Raw genomic sequence first — 21,013 nt, forward strand, 5'->3', positions numbered from 1 at the left:
ATAGTGCTGCAATAAACATAGGTGTGCATGTGTCTTTATAGTAGAATAATTTATAATCCTTTGGGTATATACTCAGTAAGGGGATTGCTTGGTCAAATGGTATTTCTGTTTCTATATCCTTGAGGAATCACCACACTGTCTTCCACAATGGTTGAACTAACTTACACTCCCACCAACAGTCAATCAAAAGCATTGAGATAGAGATTCTTAAGCGTTTGCTTGGCTTGCCCCAGGAAAGTCTTAACGCTGGCAGTCTCACAGATATACTCCTTCCTTTGAAGTCCCCCCACCTCAGTTTCATGCAACTGCCTTGTCAGTGGATTGTGTCAGATATCTTGGAGTCATCCTTGACTTCTGATCTTGTCTTTGATGGTACAATTGAAATTCTGTCAATTGTGTCATCAAAATAGTATCTTGTTCCCATTTCCATTACCAGCATGCTAGTGCCTGTTCTAGCTCCCTGTATTCTCTGTGATTTTTCTTACAACCTGCACCCACACCTCTCCCCAGTTTAATGTTGGCAGAGTAGCTAAAGTACTGCTTTAAAAATGTAAGTCATATATAGTAATGTTCTGTTCTAAACTTCAATAATTTTTTATCTTACCCAGAGCCAAAACCAGATTCCTTAGAATAGCCTACAAGGCCCTATACAAAGTAGCCTCAATTAACTTCTCTCTTCCTGGTGCTCACTGCATTCTAGGCATAGTAGTGCCCTTGATTTTTCTCAAACACAATAGGCATGATTCCACCTCAGGAATGTTTTCTGTGATTCCACCTCTTAGCATTATGTTTTCTTTACTTTTTTATTTTTATTTTTTAGAGACAGGGTCTTGTAGTTTCAAAGGTGACTTTAAATAAAACTTTGCTCATGTTAAGAGAAGCACTGTGGATACCTGATGCAAAAATAAAAAAACAGACCAGTTGCAGCGGTGTGCACCTGTAGTACCAGCTACTAGGGAGCCTGAGGCAGGAGGATCTTTTGAGCCCAGGAGTTTGAATTCAGGCTGGACAACATAGGAAGACCCTGCCTTGTCACCTATTTTTTTATCTTGCCTTGAATGTAATTTTTGTCTGTTTTAATCATTGTAATATCTCTGTTGCCAAAACACCATTGAACATATGGTGCACATTCCAGATATATTTATTGGATAAGTGAATATTTGAAGTCAGATATCTTAATGACCAGTTACTTGTGCCTTCTAGACTCAGTATTTCTTTGCCCTTGGCAGTGTTGCACAAAATTCCAGATTCCTGATCTCGACTGCTTTTTTTTTTTTTTTTTCTCTAGACTTCACATAGGCTACCATGTTGCCATGTTCTCCTTTTTGCAGGCAGGTAACATAATACAGATGACTAGCCTGGAGTTTTGTATTCAAACATATATTTCTGGCCTTGCACAGTGGTTGTTTTGTCTGGACTTCGAAGTTCCCAAATAGACTCAGGGATCTATCTCTTGGAGTGGCTTATTTCTACTGAGAACTAATTTTGTCATTTGTGGTTTATTTCTGAAAGTTTCATTCTCAAATGGCAACATTAATTTAAATTCCAGGGCAACTCATTGTAGTCAGTAGGAACCACTTTGAAAGTGTTAAAAATGAGTTCAGTTCAGCTGAGAACATTCGAATTCATATAATCGTGTCTATTCCCAGCCACCTCCTTATAAATGGTGGTTAGGTGTATAAGCCAACCCACAAAAGCCTATTTTATTCACATGAAGCTGATCTGTAGTTCTAATACTATCATTGTACATACCTGATTTATAATCTTTTTTACAAGAGAAAATGTATTGAAGTTTTAAACAGCTGTGACAGCTATTTGGCTGCAAGTTCCAACACACTAATCTACAAACGTTTTAAAAACATAGCTTGATGACAAGTTTACATCTACTTGGAAATATTTCATTATCTTGGATAAAATGTGACAATCGATGTTGATTAAATATTGTATACAGCAATTGGAAATTACCAAGTGTTAAGTAGTAACATTTAGACTTAATTGTATAGCTTTTCATCTATCTTTTATACAACATTTTGGCCTTCTTTTCAGTCTGTATACCATATTTTCCTCTTTTCTGTCTATATCTTCTGGTTAGCAAATCACATATTGAGACTGACTGTTTTAGCATTTAAAAGTTTAGCAATTTTGTTAAACGAAAAGACAGAGAATTTACTGCAGAATGGCAAGGGATCATTCTTTTGGCCTTTGTTTTGTTTTAATAGGGTAGTTGAGAGAAAAAAAGATGCAGTTCAGTTCTGAACCATTCTGTAACAGGCTATTATCAAGAGAGATGGGAAGAGGGAGCACTTTACTTCCATCTCAGAGATGTTTGAACTTGGAAGTGTATGAATTCTTATGTTTTCTTTGGAGCCGTTTGAACTTTATTATATAATGTACACATTGGCATCCAATTAGTCACTTTCAGATATTTGTGTGTTGCCCAAATATTCTAGCACAAATGCTAGAAGTGCCTAGCATTTCTCAAACTGACACCTATGGGTTCCCTGGATCTTTGAGAACTTATTTTTCATTATCCTTGAGTACAATAATAATGTTTAGATTTTCTATTTGATTATATAAAATAATTGATATAAGATATTCTGAATTGTCTGGATGCCCCTTTTGCACTAGTTTACATTTACATTGGAACAAAGTAAAGGTCAATTGATATCACAAAAACTAATGCAGAGTTTAGTCTTAGTTTAAATTGAGAAAATAGTTGGGAGAATTGAACAAGCATAAGACTCTGGTACAAAGATGTCAAATGCAAAAGAATATGCACTATGCCACATTTACCTTTTAGGTGAATGTACTGAGTAATTAGGTAGATCCCATCTTTGTATAAATTACAACATTTCTTTTGTTTTGCAATGTTGTGAAAATATTTTCATTAATGATATTTTTAAATTTGGTATTCAGTTTTGTTGTAGAAAGAGGTGGACTGTCAGATAAAATGAACGATTGGTTATCAAAAGCGAGCTTGCTGTTAAAAAAGGAAAATAAAAATTAATGAATAGTCAATATATGCTCAAAACAACAAGAATTAGACCATTGGTAACTGACATGTAATGTATAAATACTGTGTGTAAGTATAGCTTTCCACTAGCATACTCATTGTTGGCAACTGACTTTTAGAAAAAACATTATATGTCACATTAAATTAATGAAGTTAAATTAATTGCTTGTTAAGAAATTTCTCCACTCTTCTTATTTCCCTATAGAGAGATACACATTAGAAAAACACCTCTGACATCTTGCCCCACCCCTCATTTTTGCCCATGTAGGAGTAGTGAATTATGTGGTTGGAAGATGAAAACCGCTGGTCTACGTTTTTTGATTGGGTGGAACTAATCTGGTGAAATACTGTAGGCATTATGAGTTAGAACTCTCTCTCTCTCTTTTAAAATTTTTCTTTAGGTTCTGGGATACACATGCAGAACATGCAGTTAGTTACACAGGTATATATTTGCCATGGTGGTTTGCTGCACCTATCAACCTGTCATCTAGGTTTCAAGCTCCACATGCATTAGCTATTTGTCCTAATACTCTCCCTCCCCTCAACCCTTACCCTCTGACAGCCCTGGTGTGTGATGTTCGCCTCCCTGTGTCCATGTGTTCTCATTGTTCAACTCCCACTTATAAGTGAAAACATGCAGTGTTTGGTTTTCTGTTCCTGTGTTAGTTTGCTGAGAATGATGGCTTCCAGCTTCATTATGTCCCTTCAAAGGACATGAACTCATCCTTTTTTATGGCTGCATAGTATTCCATGGTGTATATGTGCCACATTTTCTTTATCCAGTCTATCACTGATGGGCATTTGGGTTGGTTCAAAGACTTTGCTATTGTGAATAGTGCTGCAATAAACATACATGTGCATGTGTCTTTATAGTAGAATGATATATAATCCTTTGGGTATATATACCCAGTAGTGGGATTGCTTGGTCAAATGGTATTTCTAGTTCTAGATCCTTGAGGAATTGCCACACTGTCTTGCATAATGGTTGAACTAATTTACACTCCCACCAACAATGTAAAAGCGTTCCTATTTCTCCACATCCTCTCCAGCATCTGTTGTTTCCTGACTTTTTAATGATCACTATTCTTTTTTTTTTTTTTACAGTAATAAGTAAATTCCTTCTTAATTTATAAATGATTCACTTCTTACAATACTTAGTTGAATTCCATTTCTTTTTTTTTTTTTTATTATACTTTAAGTTCTAGGGTACATGTGCATGACGTTTATATCATGTATAACTCCCCAATGCAATCCCTCCCTCCTCCCCCTCCCCATGATAGGCCCCAGTGTGTGATGTTCCCCTTCCTGAGTCCAAGTGATCTCATTGTTCAGTTCCCACCTATGAGTGAGAACATGCGGTGTTTGGTTTTCTCTTCTTGTGATAGTTTGCTAAGAATGATGGTTTCCAGCTGCATCCATGTCCCTACAAAGGACGCAAACTCATCCTTTTTGATGGCTGCATAGTATTCCATGGTGTATATGCGCCACATTTTCTTAATCCAGTCTGTCACAGATGGACATTTGGGTTGATTCCAAGTCTTTGCTATTGTGAATAGTGCCGCAATAAACATACGTGTGCATGTGTCTTTGTAGTAGAGTAATTTATAATCCTTTGGGTATATACCCAGTAGTGGGATGGCTGGGTCATATGGTACATCTAGTTCTAGATCCTTGAGGAATCGCCATACTGTTTTCCATAATGGTTGAACTAGTTTACAATCCCACCAACAGTGTAAAAGTGTTCCTATTTCTCCACATCCTCTCCAACACCTGTTGTTTCCTGACTTCTTAATGATTGCCATTCTAACTGGTGTGAGATGGTATCTCATTGTGGTTTTGATTTGCATTTCTCTGATGGCGAGTGATGATGAGCATTTTTTCATGTGTTTGTTGGCTGTATGGATGTCTTCTTTTGAGAAATGTCTGTTCATATCCTTTCCCCACTTTTTGATGGGGTTGTTTGTTTTTTTCTTGTATATTTGTTTGAGTTCTTTGTAGGTTCTGGATATTAGCCCTTTGTCAGATGAGTAGGTTGCAAAAATTTTCTCCATTCTGTAGGTTGCCTGTTCACTCTGATGGTAGTTTCTTTAGCTGTGCAAAAGCTCTTTAGTTTAATTAGATCCCATTTGTCAATTTTGGCTTTTGTTGCCGTTGCTTTTGGTGTTTTAGACATGAAGTCCTTGCCCATGCCTATGTCCTGAATGGTACTACCTAGATTTTCTTCTAGGGTTTTTATGGTATTAGGTCTAACATTTAAGTCTGTAATCCATCTTGAATTAATTTTTGTATAAGGGGTAAGGAAAGGATCCAGTTTCAGCTTTCTACTTATGGCTAGCCAATTTTCCCAGCACCATTTATTAAATAGGGAATCCTTTCCCCATTTCTTGTTTCTCTCAGGTTTGTCAAAGAATGATCACTCTTCTAACTGGCATGAGATGTTATCTCATTGTGGTTTTGATTTGCATTTCTCTAATGACCAGTGAAGATAAACTCTTTTTCATATGTTTGTCAGCTGCAAAAATGTCTTCTTTTGAAAAATGTCTGTTCATATCCTTCACCTGCTTTTTGATGGGGATTTTCTTTCTTGTAAATTTGTGTAAGTTTATTGTAGACTCTGGATAGTAGCCCTTTGTCACATGAGTACATTGCAAAAATTTTCTCCCATTCTGTTGGTTGCCTGTTCAGTCTGATGATAGTTTCTTTTGCTATGCAGAAGCATTTTAGTTTAATTAGATCCCACTTGTCAATTTTGCCTTTTGTTGCAAGTGCTTTTGGTGTTTTAGTGTTGGAGTCTTTGCCCTTGCCTATGTCCTGAATGGTATTGCCTAGGTTTTCTTCTACAGTTTTTATGGTTTGGGGTTTTACATTTAAATCTTTAATCCATCTTGAGTTAATTTTTGTATCAGGTGTAAGGAAGGGGTCCAGTTTCTCTCTCCTGCATACAGCTAGTGAGTTTTCTCAGCACAATTTATTAAATAGAGAATCCTTTCCCCATTGCTTGTTTTTGCCAGGTTTGTTGAAGATCAGATGGCTGTAGATGTGTGGTGTTATTTCTGAGGCCTCTGTTCCATTCCATTGATCTTTATATCTGTTTTGGTACCAGTGCCATGCTGTTTTGGTACCAGTGCCATGCTATTTTGGTTACTGTAGCCATGTAGTATAGTGTGAAGTCAGGTAGCAAGATGCCTCCAGCTTTGTTCTTTTTGCTTAGGATTGTCTTAGCTATACAGGCTCTTTTTTGGTTCCATATGAAATTTAAAGTTGTTTTTTGTCTAATTCTGCAATGAAGGTCAATGGTGGCTTGATGGGAATAGGATTCTATCTCTAAATTACTTTGGGCCATATGGCCATTTTCATGATATTGATTCTTCCTATCTGTGAGCACGGAATGTTTTTCTATTTGTTTATGTCCTCTCTTGTTTCCTTAAGCAGTGATTTGTCGTTCTCCTTGAAGCAGTCCTTCATATCTCTTGTAAGTTGTATTCCTAGTTATTTTATTCTCTTTGTAGCAATTGTGAATGGGAGTTCACTCATGATTTGGCTCTCTGCTTGTCTATTATTGGTACATAAGAATGCTTATGATTTTTGTATATTGATTTTTATATCCTGAGATGTTTCTGATGTTGCTTATCAGCTTAAGGAGTTCTTGGGCTGAAACGATGGATTTTCTAAATACAGAATCATGTCATCTGCAAACAAAGACTGTTTGACTACCCCCTCTTCCTATTTGAATATGCTTTATTTCTTTCTCTTGCTTGATTGCCATGGCCAGAACTTCCAATACTATATTGAATTATAGTGGTGAGAGAGGGCATCCTTGTTTTATATCAGTTTTCAAAGGGAATGCTTCCATCTTTTGCCCATTCAGTATGATATTGGCTATGGGTTTGTCATAAATTGCTCTTACTATTTTGAGATATCTTCCATCAATACCTAGTTTATAGAGAGTTTTTAGCATGAAAGAGTGCTTAGTTTTATTGCAGGCCTTTTCTGCATCTATTGAGATAATAATATGGTTTTTGTTATTATTTCTATTTATGTGATGGATTATGTTTATTGATTTGCATATGTTGAACCAGCCTTGCATCCCAGGGATGAAGCTGACTTGATTGTGGTGGATAGGCTTTTTGATGTGCTGCTGAATTTGGTTTGTCAGTGTTTTATTGAGGATCTTCGCATAAATGTTCATCAGGGATATTGACCTGAAATTTTCTTTTTTGTTGCGTTTCTGCCAGGTTTTGTTATCAGGATGATGCTGGCCTCATAAAATGAGTTAGGGAGGGGTCCCTCTTTTTTATTGCTTGGTATTCTTTCAGAAGGAATGGTACTAGCTCCTCTTTGTACCTCTGGTAGCATTCAGCTGTGAATCTGTCTGGTCCTGGGCCTTTTTTTTGTTGGTATGCTATTAATTACTGCCTCAATTTCAGAGCTTGTTATTGGTCTATTCACGGATTCGGCTTCTTCCTGATTTCATCTTGACAGGGTGTATGTGTCCAGGAATTAATCCATTTCTTTTAGATTTTCTAGTTTATTTGCATAGAGGTGTTTATAGTATTCTCTGATGGTAGTTTGTATTTCTGTGGGATTGGTGATGATATATTCTTTCATCACTTTTTACTGTGTCTATTTGATTCTTCTCTCTTTTATTCCTTATTATTCTGGGTACCACTCTATTTTGTTAATCTTTTTAAAAAATCAGCTCCTGGATTCACTGAATTTTTGAAGGGTTTTTGTATCTCTATCTCCTTCAGTTCTGGTCTGATTTTAGTTATTTCTTGTCATCTGCTAGTTTTTGAATTTGTTTGCTCTTGCTTCTCTAGTTTTTTTTTAAATTGTGATGTTAGGGTGTCAATTTCATATCTTTCCAGTTTTCTGATGTAGGCACATTTAGTGCTATAAATTTCCCTCTTAACTCTGCTTTAGTTGCGTCTCAGAGGTTCTGGCATGTTGTCTCTTTGTTCTCATTGGTTTCAAATAACTTCTTTATTTCTGCCTTAATTTCATTATCTACCCAGTAGTCATTCAGGAGCAGATTGTTCAGTTTCTATATAGTTGTGCATTTTTTTTTGTGAGTTTCTTTTTTTTTTTTTTTTTGAGACGGAGTCTCGTCCTGTCGCCCGGGCTGGAGTGCAGTGGCCGGATCTCAGCTCACTGCAAGCTCCGCCTCCCGGGTTCACACCATTCTCCTGCCTCAGCCTCCTGAGTAGCTGGGACTACAGGCACCCGCCACATCGCCTGGCTAGTTTTTTGTATTTTTTTTTTAGTAGAGACGGGGTTTCACCATGTTAGCCAGGATGGTCTTGATCTCCTGACCTCGTGATCCACCCGTCTCGGCCTCCCAAAGTGCTGGGATTACAGGCTTGAGCCACCGCGCCCGGCCTTTTTTTGTGAGTTTCTTAATGCTGAGTTCTAATTTGATGGAACTGTGGTCTGAGAGACTGTATGTTATGATTTACATTCTCTAGCATTTGCTGAGGAGTGCTTTACTTCCAATTATATGGTTAATTTTAGAATAAGTGCCATGTGGTGCTGAGAAGAATGCATATTCTGTTGATTTAGGATGTAGAGTTCTGTAGATGTCTATTAGATATGCTTGGTCCAGAACTGAGTTCAAGTCCTGAATACGCTTGCTAATTTTCTGTCTTGTTGATCTGTGTAATACTGACAGTGGGGTGTTAAAGTCTCCCACTATTATTGTGTGGGAGTCTAAGTCTCTTTGTAGGTCTCTAAGAACTTGTTTTATGAATCTGGGTGCTCCTGTATTAGGTGCATACATATTTAGGACAGTTAGCTCTTCTTGTTGAATTGATCCCTTTACCATTATGTAATGCCTTTCTCTTCCTCTTTTTTGATCTTTGTCAGTTAAAGTCTGTTTTATCAGGGACTAAGATTGCACCCTGCTTCTTTTGCTTTCTATTTGCTTGGTAAATATTCCTCCATCTCTTCATTTTGAGCCTATGTATGTCTGTGCACATGAAATGGATCTCCTGAATGCAGCACACTGATGGGTCTTTATCCAATTTGCCAGTCTGTGTGTTTTAATTGGGGCATTTAGCCCATACACATTTAAAATGAATATTGTTATGTGTGAATTTGAGCCCATCATCCTGATGCTAGCTGGTTCTTTTCCACATTAGTTGAAGCAATTTCTTAATAGTGTCATTGGTCTTTATATTTTGGTGCATTTTTGCAGTGGCTGGTACTGGTTTTCCTTTCCATATTTAGTGCTTCCTTCAGGAGCTCTTGTAAGGCAAATCTGGTGGTGACAAAATTCCTCAGCATTTGCTTGTCTGGAAAGGATTTTATTTCTCCTTCACTTATGAAGCTTAGTTTGTCTGGATATGACATTCTGGTTTGAAAATTATTTTCTTAAAGAATGTTGAATATTGGCCTTCAGACTCTTCTGGGTTGTTGGGTTTCTGCAGAGATATCCACTGTTAGTCTGATGGGTTTCCCTTTGTAAGTAACCTGACCTTTCTCTCTGGCTGCCCTTAACATTTTTTCCTTCAGTTCAACCTTGGGGAATCTGACGATTATGTGTCTTGGGGTTGCTCTTTTTGAGGAGTATCTTAGGGGTGTTGTCTGTATTTCCTGAATTTGAATGTTGGCATGTCTTGCCAGGTTGGGGAAGTTTTCCTGGATAATATCCTGAAGTGTGTTTTCAAACTTGGTTCCATTCTTCCCATCACTTTCAGGTACACCAATCAATCGTAGGTTTGGTCTTTTCACATAGTTCCATATTTCTTGGAGGCTTTGTTCATTCCTTTTCATTCTTTTTCTGCCATCTTGTCTTCATGCCTTATTTCAGTAAGTTGATCTTCAATCTCTGATATGCTTTTTTCTGCTTGATCAATTCAGGTATTGATACTTGTGTATGCTTCACGAAGTTCTTGTGCTGTTTTTTTCAGCTCCATCAAGTCATTTGTGTTCTTCTCTAAACTGGTTATTTTAGTTAGCAGTTCCTGTAACTTTTTATCAAGGTTCATTGCTTCCTTGCCTTGGGTTAGAACATGCTCCTTTAGCTCACAGGAGTTTGTTATTACCCACCTTTTGAAGCCGACTTCTGTCATTTCTTCAATCTCATTCTCCATACAGTTTTGTGCCCTTGCTGGAGAGGAGTTATGATTATTTGGAGAAGAGGCATTCGGTTTTTGGAATTTTCAGCATTTTTGCGCTGGTTTTTCCTCATCTTCATGGATTTATCTACCTTTGATCTTTGAGGCTGATGACCTTTGGATGGGTTTTTGTGTGGGGGTCCTTCATATTGATGTTGATGTTGCTTTCTGTTTGTTAGTTTTTCTTCTAACAATCAGGCCCCCTCTTCTGCAGGTCTGCTGCAATTTGCTGAAGCTCCACTCCAGAGCCTGTTCGCCTGGGTATCACCAGTGGAGGCTGCAGAACAGTAAAGATTGCTGCCTGCTCCTTTCTCTGGAAGCTTCATCCCAGAGGGGCACCAGCCTGATGCCAGCTGGAACTCTCCTGTATGAAGTGTCTGTTGACCCCTGTTGGGAGATCTCTTCCAGTCAGAAGGCGTGGGTTTCAGGGACCCACTTTAGGAGGCAGTCAGTCCCTTAGCAGGGCTTGAACACCGTGCTGGGAGAATCCGCCTCGTCAGTATCAGCTGCTCTCCTCAGAGCCCGCAGGCAGGAACATTTAAGTCCACCGAAGCTGTGCCCACAACCACCCCTTCCCCCAGGTGCCATGTCCCAGGGAGATGGGAGTTTTACCTATAAGCCCCTATATGGGGCTGCTGCCTTTTCTTCAGAGCTGCCCTGCCCAGTGAGGAGGAATCTAGAGAGGCAGTCTGGCCACAGCTGTTTTGCCTTGCTGTGGTGATTTCCGCCCAGTCCAAACCTACCTATCTCCTTAGTACTGTCAGGGGAAAACCTGCCTACTCAAGCCTCAGTAATGGCGGATGCCCTTCCCCACACCAAGCTGGATCGTCCCAGGTAGACTTCAGAGTGCTGTGCTGTTAGTGAGAATTTCAAGCCAGTGGTTCTTAGCTAGATGGGCTCCGGGCTTCGTGGGAGTGGGACCCGCTGAATGAGACCACCTGGCTCCCTGGTTTCAGCCCCTTTTCCAGGGAAGTGAATTGCTCTATCTTGCTGGGGTTCCAGGCGCCTCTGCGGGGGAGGGAGGGAACAAAACTCGTGCAGTTTAGCTGGGTGTCTGCCCAAACACCTGCCCAGTTTTGTGCTTGAAACCCAGGGCCCTGGTGGTGTAGGCACATGAGGGAATCTCCTGATGTGCAGATTGCAAAAACCATGGGAAAAGCGTGTTAGCTGGGCCGGATAGCACAGTCCCTCAGGGCTTCCTTTGGCTGGGAGAGGGAGGTCCCTGGCTCCTTGCAGTTCCCAGGTGAGGCATGCCCCACTCTGCTTCTGCTCTTCCTCCATGGGCAGCACCCACTGCCTAACCAGTCCCAGTGAGATGAATTGGGTACCTCAGTTGGAAACGCAGAAATCACCCACCTTCTTTGTTGGTCTCCCTGGGAGCTACAGACCCGAGCTGTTTTTATTCAGCCATCTTGCCAGATCCTCCTGAATTCAGTCTCTCTCTGATAGGGTCTTTCTCTCTCCCTCCATCCCAACTCCTGCCCTCCTTCAAACTAGTACAAAGCTGTGATCCTGTGTAAATTGCAGCTGCTCTGTAGACCTAAACTTTCTATAAGTAGGCTGTCCCAAGATTTGGACTCAGACAGGTTATCCTCACACCAAGCCATGTTCTTCAACAGCTTTATCAGTATGAAAGATGATATTTTGCTCTCCACTTGTCTCTTTCATTTGATTAGCTCCAATCTTGGGAAAGGGAGGGGTTAATCATTATTGAGCCTCTAAAACTCCAACAATATTTTTTTTTTTGGAAATTTACCTTAGTTTTATGGTTATATGGGCACTATATGCAAATAATTGTATTTATTTTTACATTACATAAATATAATTATAATGAAAATAATTTAATCCAACACCAAAAACCCCTGAACATGTTTTTCCTTTAATACGCATCCATTTAACACATAAGTTGGAGAAAATTTGAGGCAGCAGAATTGTCACTAACACACTGAAACTCAATCAAAATAAAGATTAAAGCAATTTCCCTAGAAACTTTTTAAAAAATAAAGTCAGCAACAACAACAATTTTAGAATATGGTAATGATGATAAGTAGTTTTTGAATTTCCCTGCATTCACCATAAAAAGTAAAAAAGAAACTTTTTTTTTTTTTGCTTTTAGACAATATATATGACAAAACTAGCTGACAAAATATGAATCCTAAAATATTACTAGGTCAGGTAAAGCTACCAACAGCAATAATACCTGCATCATAGCAACCTCTAGATATGACTACCCATTTCCTGGAAATACGACAGAGGAGCATGTTATACCTCTCTATAGATATGTAATCAACATATTCCAGCCTATGGGAAGAACCCTGCTGAAGAAGTGGTATCTTTAACACATAACCAAAAGAGTGAAAAAGGATTGATTAGAGAGACTTCTGGGGAATATTGAGCAGCTGCAATGTATGACTCATATTTGAATCTTGACTAAAATTATAAAAATTATAAGAAAAGTTAGAAAAAATGAATATAACCGAGTGTTTGCTTTATTAATCAAAACTTTTTTTGATGTGATAATGGTATTGTGGTGTTTTAAAAAAGAATTTCTAACTTTTAGAGTTGCTTAATGAAATATTTACATATAAAATAATGTGCCTGGAAAGGAGGACATGAAATGAGGTATAGATGGAATAAGACTGACAACAAGTAAATAATTATTAAAGCTGGATTATTGAGGTACATTATAGCATTCTCTTTAGTGTGGACTATGTTTGAAATTTCCTGTAATAAAAAGTTTAAAAATCCCTTAGGAGCACAAAGGAACATTTAAATGAGACTATAAAGATCAAATGATGGACTATTAGACTTCAGAAAAAGTGTTTTCATAGTTCAAAGAAAAGGAAAGCCAAAGAAGAGTAAAATTATTTCCAATTCTGTTCAAATATTAGGGGTCCCTATCAATCTACAATAACAGGTAAGAACAAAGTTATTTCTTTTAATTTTGGAATATATTTCCTTCTTACAGTTAAAAAGGCTTATCTGATAGATTGACAATTCCCGTAAATGTTTATCGAACCATAGCTTTACAAACCATAGCTTTCTCTAGTGATCTACAATAGCAGGTAAGAGCAAAGTTATTTCTTTTAACTTTGGAATATATTTCCTTCTTACAGTTAAAAAGGCTTATCTGATAGATTGACAATTTCCCTAAACATGTATCAAGCCATAGCTTTACAGCGTGTGTGGCTGAGAATGATTCACTTTAGCCCTTTTGGGAGCTGGGGCATCTGAGCTCCTGAGCTAAGACCTCCAGCCTGTAGCTGTGTGCAGCCTTGTCTTTTTATATCTTAGTGAACTATACAGATATTGTCATTTTCAAATCCCTGTTATGCCCTAAAAATGCATGGGAAGCACTAGACTATCCTATAAATCTGACTTGTGAGTCCCTCTACTGAGGAACTGTCCTCTATGCCCTACATCATTGCTCAGAAGATTAGTGTCTTTTTCCAAACAGAGATATGCACTTCAGATAGAAGCAGATGTCAATCTGTCAACTAACATGTGTTGAATGATTTCCTAGACACTGTGGGGAGAGAAGATACATGCTTTACCTTACCATCTGTTCTCTCTAAAAATCCCTTTATTTTTCCACTGGCTCTGATATTACGAAGTCACTAGTGCACTCAGTCTACAGTCAGTTAATAAACATTTAATGAGCAGATAACAAATGTCTGACTCAGTGTTGGATTCTAGAGCTCAAGAGGTAAATATGTAAGATATGGTTTTTGCTATCCTTTTCTTAGTTCTCAGTCTCTTTGCTCTCATTGCTAAATTTGACACCAACGAACTATACCTTGTAGAAACTTTATAATTTTTTTTTTTTTTTTTTCTTGAGACAGAGTCTCGCTCTGTCGCCCAGGCTGGAGCGCAGTGGCCGGATCTCGGCTCACTGCAAGCTCCGCCTCCCGGGTTTACGCCATTCTCCTGCCTCAGCCTCCTGAGTAGCTGGGATTACAGGCGCCCGCCACCTCGCCCGGCTAGTTTTTTTTTTTTTTTTTTTGTATTTTTAGTAGAGATGGGGTTTCACCATGTTAGCCAGGATGGTCTCGATCTCCTGACCTCGTGATCTGCCCATCTTGGCCTCCCAAAGTGCTGGGATTACAGGCTTGAGCCACCGCGCCCGGCCGAAACTTTATAATTCTTAAGTTACCAGATGGCTCCCTATGCTCTCTCTGCTCCAAGCTTATTGCATCATTCTAAAAATTCACTGATTGATGCTGCGTCTGATGAAATATAGGCATTTCTATCATCATCTCTCATTTATTTAACAGTATTGCTACTACTACCATGTTCCGGGCTCAGGGAACCCATGCTTCCAGCAGGAGACAGATTGCTAAAGACTAGTAAATTACAAGAAAGTGCAATTAATTGAGAGAGTTCTGAAGGACGCTAGGGAGGCACTTCATAGAGAATGTGAAAATTAGCCAGGGTTTCAAAGGATGACATACTGAGTTGCGCTGATGTTTTATTTCCACTGTTCCTCCTTCTTCCATATAGCTGTGATTAGCCACAGAGCATTCACCTGTTTATTCATTCATTGAACAAATACTTATCAAGCACCAACTATGTGAGAGGGACTCTGCTAGGCAGATTCAGCAGGTGGATGGTCACCCAACTGGCAAAAGGACTGTATAGCAGGGGCCACCAACTCCCAGGCTGCGGATCAGTAGTGGTCTGTGGCCTGTTAGGATCTGGGCCACGCAGCCAGAGGTGACCTGCGGCTGAGCCAACGGAGCATTACCGCCTGAACTCCGCCTCCTGTCAGATCAGTGGCGGCATTAGATTTTCGTAGGAGTGCAAACCCTATTGTTAACTGTGCATGCAAGAGATCTAGGTTGCACGCTTTTTATGAGAATCTAACTAATGCCTGATGATCTGATGTGGAACAGTTTCATCCTGAAACCAGCTCCCTCCCACCCCCTGTCTGTGGAAAAAGTGTCTTCCACAAAACTGGTCCCTGGTGCCAAAAAGGCTGGGGACCACTGCCCTACAGGGAATACAGATAATCTGGGTCAGTGACAGGGAGTCATTAATACAGGATCAGGCACTCATGGATCAAGTCCAGACAGAGGAATGGAAAATCTAGTCTGATTCTTGGAAGATATTGTATCCTCAAGAATTTGTGACAGTTGTATAATCAGACAATTTTGGAAGTGTAGGCATATAATGCAGTTAAATCATTTTCCATTTCAGATACAATCTATGCCATTCACATTAGTTCACATCCCAAATATGTTATCTTGAGCAAAGTTATCCATTCTGTGTCCTTGTTTCCATAGTTGTAAAATGAAATAAAGGGTAGCTACCCTGTAAGTTCTTGAGGGATATTAAATATAATTTATATAATTCAAGAGTTTTTGTCACCTGAAAGTGCTCAATAAATGCAATTGTTTAAAGTTATGGGATTTTGAACTAATATTGTTATAGCATTTCCTGAAAGGATGAAACAGCAAGGTGTATGTGTATGTATCTGTGTGTGTGTATTATAGACACAAGGGGTACAAGACTTTACAGACTGTCACATAAAGAATTACTTTGGGAACTACTGATAGCAATTAATTATTATCATGAATTTGAGTATTAGTTGTCAGTTCTCAATGACAAGAGTAGCATGCAGGAGGGTTAGAATTCCACTGTGTTTTTCTGAGAGGGAGGGATGGTTTGTATACACTTGTTAGTAGCTGAGTAAAATTTACCTCTTATAATTTGTGAGGTGATCTTTGCATTAGTTTATTTGCTTTAATGTTTACTGACCACAGTGCTGGAAAAAGCTGCACCTATTACTTGGCTATACCATACTTTTTTAAAATGGCACTTTTGTATCTTTTACTAAGAGACATGAAATTTCAGTTTATTTTGGTTTGTAACTTTTGACTTTTTTTTTTTATCAGCTAATAGAAATCCTCTCATAAGGCAATTATAGCCTTTGGTCATTATTGCCATAACTTCGACTGCTTTCATTAGAGATGGTGAAAAATGTGAGTGTGGCTGTGGAAAGCATTTGAGAACTAAGACAGCTCACATATGTCATAAGATTAATTTTAGACTGGATATTTTTTCCATTCAATGCGCACTTACTTTTGCCATTTTTTACAGTATCTTGTTAAGATTTAAAATATCCAAGAGATTTTCACCCAGAGAGTATTGTTTCCCAAGAGGGTTAGTTCTTATGCATTTATATTCTCCAAGCTGAATAAATTGCAGAGCTAGGCCAAGAAATGTGTAAAAGGTTTGCATAACCTAACCATATCTCCAGAAATAACATATTCATTCCTTAGATGTTAATTTGTCTTTAAATCATGTCTGGATGCTCACAACAGCACTACTGAGCATAAAGTGTATCATTTCTCCAGTCTTTCATTAATTCCCCCTTTGCTTCCTTCCTACCAGCCAAAAACAAGTCAGGAAACAAACACATTAACTAAACTAAAATTTTAAAGAATAGGAAGGTGAAAAATTACTTTCTGCTTAAGACACATCAAAATTATTAGAGGTTTTTTTGAGGTTTCATTGTAAAAATGAGATAAAAACAAGCAAATCAATACCTTTCCATCTGTGTGCATTGATGGCACTCCTTAATGAAAAGTCCTTGTGACTAACAAGAAAATTAGCAAAATAGTTAGAATACCTTATTCATCTTTCAAATCACCAAGAACCAAAGTTTTTACTGAGAAGAGGGTTACAACCTTTTTTCCCATTGGCATTGGATCCTTTAATTAAATTATCAGCAATGCGACAAATATCTTTTTATTACTATGTGGGTGTGACCAAGTCTGTTCTTGTTTAATTTAGAGCTAAGCAGGATAGATTATCAGAGAGTATAGTAATAGATAGCAGCATGCTGTGACTTAGGTAGGTCCAGGTAATATTAATAGTAATTTTAATGTTCTAAAAGCTAGGTAGATAAGAATGAGAGTATCTGAGTCAAGAGAGTTAGACACCAAATTACAAGTGCCAAAATTAGAGGAAGAATTGTTAAGACTGAAGTCTAAGGACAGCATTTCAGCCCCAGGGTATGATCAACATTGGAATCTTAGGCAGAATATTTAGATCCAGGAACAGGGGATGATGACAGGGACCTAGTTAACAGAACTGGAATTCAAAGTAGAGATTTGCTCCTAAGGACAAGATACATACTTGGCTATTAGGGTGAGTCCTAGAGTCAGAATCCTTCAAATGATGGTTTAATTTGATCTCTTTAAAGTATGCTTTAAATCTCTTCGTGACTAAGGTCAGAATTGATCCAGGACCTTGGAGTGCTTAGAGCAGGGCTTGCAAGTGAGTTAAGATGTAAACTTTTCCCATTTATGCTTCATTCCCTAGTGACACATAATTCCTTTTTCTCTAATCTGAATTAGTCTGTTAGTTTAACTGTTGACTTAACTTACAGCATGGATTAAGGATAGGAGTTCTAGCATTAAACAGATGCCCTTACTTGCTTTGGGACCCAGGTCAGCTTATTCAGCTTCTTGAAGCCTTTGTTTCCTTATCTACAAAATACAAATAAGAAAATTATTTCACAGCATTATTGTTAGCATTGATGTAAAACACTTGGCATAATGCCTGGCACATAGCTAAGTAGAACTTGTATTTTATTTTTATTTCTAACTAGCTACCAGCTATGAAAAGAAGACTTCAATTGCCTGAAGGGTTGATACTTAGGCACAAGTTGACACACAGCTTTCTGTCATCTGACCATGAATTGTGCAGGCTGCTCCTTCTGCCTCTTTCATTGTGTCTGTCTGCCTGGCTGACTTGTGTGACAGCCCCGTAACAAGTACCAATAAAAATCCTGTAATAAGTATAATACATGAAATTCTATCTCTCGATGTCTATTTAATATATTAATCAATTTCACGTAACCTTTGAATGTGATTTCAACTCTTGAATACAATGTAATATGGAGTGCTTTTTTTTTGATGGATGTGATTCTTTTGTGAAAACTTAAGCATTGTACCAAGAATAAGATGTGAATGTGTTTTTTTAAAGAGTAGGTGAATCTAAAAATTGTTATCTAATGGTTACTATTTTGGTTTCATGAATGATTTTATGGCAAAAACCTACATAAATTGTAAGTTATCCAATTTCTTCCTTTGGGCTTATCAAACTCACAGTTTTTTCCCCAAATTTATATGTGCCAGATACAGCCATATTTCAGGAAATATGAAGTTTTAAAAATGTTCTTCCTGACTGCTAACCAAATTACTTAGAATTTTTCCTTAAATCATTCTCAGAAAATTGGTCACATTTACGAGAGATAAAATTACATGTACAATTTATTGAATAATTGTTAATAATTAATGACAAATAATGAACTTCAGTCAAGAGACAGATTCTGCCCTCAAATAATTTACAGTTCTTAAAATCATGAGCAGATACTTCTCAGTAGGGTCCGTGTTTCAGTTGACACTGGGCTCACTCTGAGAACGGGAAGTAATCAGAGAACAGTGATGGTTTAACGCTATCTTACTTAGAACTTAGATCAAAGAGTTACAGCACTTTATAATCCTCAGCACTCAATGAATAGATTGCCAAAGTAAATCTCAGTTTGTTTAATGTCTAGTGAAGAAGAGGAAAAAGCAGCTATTAAGCCATCACAATTTTTAAAGGAGGACAGAATGACAATGTTATTGGATGTGGAATTTTCTCTGTCTTCAGTCAGCATACTTCATTGAACACTTATGGAATGAAAAGAACTCGGTGCAAATTACTGTACACTAAGCGTTGTGGTGGGATATAAAAAAAGTATAATAAACACATTTGTGTAGCACATTGCAGGTAAAGAAAATATGTCATCTCATGTGATATTCACAACTTCTCTGTGAGGAAGGAATATAGATGTTATCAATTTTTCCCACTTTATTGATAAAATGACTGAGGATTTTGAGATTAATGATTTATTCAATGACCTGCAGAGCTTGCATCGGATCCACATCTTCATATACAAATATCCATTCATTCAAACATATTTATCTAGGGACTACTATGTGCAAAGCACAGTGCAAAGTACTGGTGCTATGCCAAAACAAAAAGCCCCTGCTTTCCAGAGCTCATATTCCACATGGGGAGATCAAACTACAACAATTTTAAGTAAAAAATGCTGGGCTGTGGAGGGATGGTGCAAATGAAAGTAAAATGTACCGACAATTCAGAAAAGGAAGTCCGTTTACTCTGGCAAGAAAGACAGGGATGTCTGCTAGATTTTGAAGTTATGTGTAGTGGGAGTTCTTCAAAGGAAAGTTGGGACTGGCTCAAGCACAAGATAGAACTCAGGAAGTATAAGATGAGTAGGAGCAGCAGTGAAACGTGACGGGAAAGAAAGGTTGGGGATTATGTCCCAAAGAGCCAGATACAACGTTTGTTTGAGCTTTCTGAGGTAGGGATCACTGAATATTTTTAGATATCAGAATGATCACCAAAAAATAAGATCAAGATGGTAGAATGTGATATATAGATATAAAGTATGAGATCAGAGACAAGAGCCAGTTTTTTAAGGACCAGTTGGTTTAAAGCATTTATCTTCTACAATTATGTTGTACAATGCAGTTATTACAATAATCATTACATACTTTCCTCCGTTACTTCTTTGAAATGTATAAAAGATATTTAAAAATATTTGGGAAATTAATTAAGAATTTAATAAAAAACTCTTTCAGTTGAGTATATAGAATGAACAATTCTCTGGTTACCAAGATCATTGTTTAAGACCAACATTTTATGAAAATGTAGAATTCTACATATATGTGTTAGGGTTTGAAATGATATTTTGTAAATAGAGGTAGAGATTTTTAAAACAATTCTTTTTTTTTTTTTTTTTTGAGACGGAGTCTTGCTCTGTCGCCCGGGCTGGAGTGCAGTGGCCGGATCTCAGCTCACTGCAAGCTCCTCCTCCCGGGTTTACGCCATTCTCCTGCCTCAGCCTCCCCAGTAGCTGGGACTACAGGCGCCAGCCACCTCGCCCGGCTAGCTTTTTGTATTTTTCAGTAGAGACGGGGTTTCACCGTGTTAGCCAGGATGGTCTCAAACTCCTGACCTCGTGATCCGCCCGTCTCGGCCTCCCAAAGTGCTGGGATTACAGGCTTGAGCCACCGCGCCCGGCCAAAACAATTCTGATTATTTTCCTTACCTATAGTTTGTTCAAAGACATTCTTTGAAAGATTTTTTCTTCATATTAATATTCTAATTGTTATTCATTCAATTGCTTTATTTATTTTCTTTTTTTATTATTATACTTTAAGTTCTAGGGTACATGTGCATAACGTGCAGGTTTGTTACATATGTATACTTGTGCCATGTTGGTGTGCTGCACCCAGAAGCTCGTCAGCACCGATCAACTCGTCATTTACATCAGGTATAACTCCCAATGCAATCCCTCCCTCTTCCCTCCTCCCCATAATAGGCCCCGGTGTGTGATGTTCCCCTTCCCGAGTCCAAGTGATCTCATTGTTCAATTCCCATCTATGAGTGAGAACATGCGGTGTTTGGTTTTCTGTTCTTGTGATAGTTTGCTGAGAATGATGGTTTCCAGCTGCATCCATGTCCCTACAAAGGACACAAACTCATCCCTTTTTATGGCTGCATAGTATTCCATGGTGTATATGTGCCCCATTTTCTTAATCTATTCTGTCACTGATGGACATTTGGGTTGATTCCAAATCTTTGCTATTGTGAATAGTGCTGCAATAAACATACGTGTGCATGTGTCTTTTTAGCAGCATGATTTATAATCCTTTGGGTATATACCCAGTAATGGGATGGCTGGGTCATATGGTATGTCTAGTTCTAGATCCTTGAGGAATCGCCATACTGTTTTCCACAATGGTTGAACTAGTTTAAAATCCCACCAACAGTGTAAAAGTGTTCCTATTTCTCCACATCCTCT

Source organism: Trachypithecus francoisi, unplaced genomic scaffold, assembly GCF_009764315.1.
Source record: "Trachypithecus francoisi isolate TF-2019V2 unplaced genomic scaffold, Tfra_2.0 Lachesis_group12, whole genome shotgun sequence".
NCBI lineage: Eukaryota > Metazoa > Chordata > Mammalia > Primates > Cercopithecidae > Trachypithecus > Trachypithecus francoisi.